Consider the following 2,883-nt stretch of genomic DNA (forward strand, 5'->3'; position numbering starts at 1 on the left):
TTGCCATTTTTCAAGTTACAGTCATCTGTTATTGTTAGGGTTAAAAATGTCAATCACACAAGTACCAGAGTTCTGCATGTGTATGTGTGTGGGTAAAATGTCTTGTTTCCATCTTGTTTCTACTCAGACATGTGGAGATGTGGCAGATGTGTCCTGTTTTTGTTTCAAGGTGATGTTGGTGTAAGAAAAGGCTCTTGCTAGCTTGTGGTTTTGCATTGGTACATGGTTTGAGCAATTACATCGTTTTTTGTTTCTACATGAAGTCACACCTTTTACTAAAATCTGAAGGAAAGATGTTTTGTGTTTCATTAAAATATCTAAGAAACGGAAATGTGGATAAATAAATATACAGCAACCTCTCAAACTAAGAAATTAGGTTGAGTAAACTCTGCTGTGTCCATATGATTCGGACGTTGATGTTATTTTTAGTAAAAGATAACAACTTATTTTTATCTTCCCGTCCATTTCTTTCTCAGCACGTTTATGCGGGTTATGGAAAGCATGTGTGGTTGAGGCAGATATGTTACTGGGATTCATTTAGCCATGTAAGTGTTACTAATCAGATCCTGACTACTTTTGTTTTTCTTTTCTTCTTCCTTTCCTCTCTCGTTTTTTTCTCCTCGGTTTTGGTGGGATGATGCCAGCTTCCTTTTCCTCTCACCATGTCAGATCATCTATGGGAGTGAAGCAGACCAGGAAAAGCTCATTAAATGGCTAAGGATATTGAGTTTATTCGGCCCAGTCAGAGCTGGTAAAGAGGGCTCGTATATTGTGGGAGTGGGAAAAGAGGGGTCTCGCACCAAATCAACCTTTTTGTTAACCTAGAAAAGTCTGTCCCCATTTCTGTGTGTTTTTCTGATTTTCTTTTAGTTGGGTGTATTAAATAGGTCTTGCAGTTACTCATCTGTCCGAGAATCCCTGTCATTTGCTGGAACAACCATCCACAGTGTTTTCTTAATAGGATGACCGGCTTCCTGGCACAGTCCTGGTTTCACAAGGTGTGTCCTGATAATTATAATATTAATAATGAAAATAATAATATATCTCCTATTGCAGCTGATGAATGTGTAGCCTATATACATTTACATTGTTTCTGTGTTGTTATTATTAACATTTTGTGTTAAAGTTATCTGATGAAACTGAAATAATGAAATGTTTTTTAACAATGAATATGCATGTAAATGTGAAATACAGTTTTATGACATCCGGTTTTAAAATTAATAAATTCTGACAATACTTGGTTTTGTTCTTTTAAGTCATTTGAGCTGCAAAAAAACGGTTTTAAAAAAAAGAAAACAAGAAATCGAAATGTTAATTTAAAATGGTAAAAAACATAATTATATATCTTCTCAACTGTAAGGGGTCAGTAATATTACCAAGGGGCAGCATGTATATTGAAAATAGCAGAGGGCCTAAAACAGACCCTTGTGGCACTGTGGAACAAAATGGTAGTGTCAGATACGTACGATTTAAACCATCTTAAAGGGATAGTTCACTTTGAAATAAAATTTTGGTATGTTTTAGCTTACCTCAAGGGCATCCAAGATGTAGGTGTCTTTTTTTCCGCAGTAGTTTCAATTTTGATATTTTTAGGTCAAACCGTTCTTGTCTGCCAGTCATATAATGCAGGTCTATGGTCACTGTCTCAAAGAGCATGCACAGAGTCCAAATTAAAACAATTCCCCGTCGTCCAAATGAAACAATTCCCCATCGTAAGTACACATTGATGGCCTAAGACACGAAACGAGCGGTTTGTGTGAGAAAATGAACAGTATTTATATCGTTGTTACCTCTTGAACACAACCACGTCCAAGTGATCTGAGGGCGCGGGCGGGTATATACACTAGATGACGCCTTGGCTACGGTTTCATTCCAATGAACTGCAGTAGCCAAGGCGACATCTAGTGTATATATCTATACCCGCCCACACCCTCAGATCACTTGGACGTAACCATGTTTATTCTAATGCCTGATCTGTGATCAGTGTTTCTGATGTATAATTATTCAAATTTAGACAGATTATCTCTTAAAATCGTTCAATAAATGCATCATAAATCAGTGCCTAAACAATCAACTTCACGTTCTTTCTCTTAGTAGGATGAAAATAATCTTATTTAAATTACATACAGAAAGCGATCAAAGAACGCTCCCTTTCCAATCTCCCAGGCTCTCAATCACACAGCATTTAAATTTATCTGGACACTAGCCAAAACTCGTAATGAAATCAATGACACTGTTACACTGCACAACGAAGCTCTTACTGTATTTACATCGTGTTTGCATTGTTATTTGGTGAAAGCATTCGTGAGAGTGCAGAAACTGCGTTGCAATGATGAGATCTCTTCATTCACGCGATCAGCAGACTGACTGTCATCTGCTCAGTGCTCATCACTGCAACATTTTATGTGATGGGAATACATCTAACTTTTCACGATTCGTTAATCTCGATAGCTGTAATAGTAAAAACGTAGTAAAAAAAGATTTTGAGAGAGTTCCACTTGTAATACTAGCTATTTCATATGCAAAGATGTCAGCCAATCACAGCAGTGGGTGTTTACACTGAAGTCTCACAGTAGACACGCCCCTTCAAACAGAGCATTCAAATCAGAGGCCAAAATCAGACTTGGAAAAATGCCTTTTATTTCTAAATTATGAACATTTTTGATGTAAAAATTATACTAACATTATAAGGGCACCCCAGGAATCATTATAAAATAAACCAGTTCATGACCCCTTTAATAATAATAATAATACATTTTCTTGAGCACCAAATCAACAAATTAAAATGATTTCTGAAGGATCACGTGACACTGAAGACTGAAGTAATGTAATGTCGTAATTACCGTATTATTTATGTTTCTATGGCAACACTATCAACGGCCA

Source organism: Squalius cephalus (genome assembly GCF_949319135.1).
Source record: "Squalius cephalus genome assembly, chromosome: 21".
Classification (NCBI taxonomy): Eukaryota; Metazoa; Chordata; class Actinopteri; order Cypriniformes; family Leuciscidae; genus Squalius; species Squalius cephalus.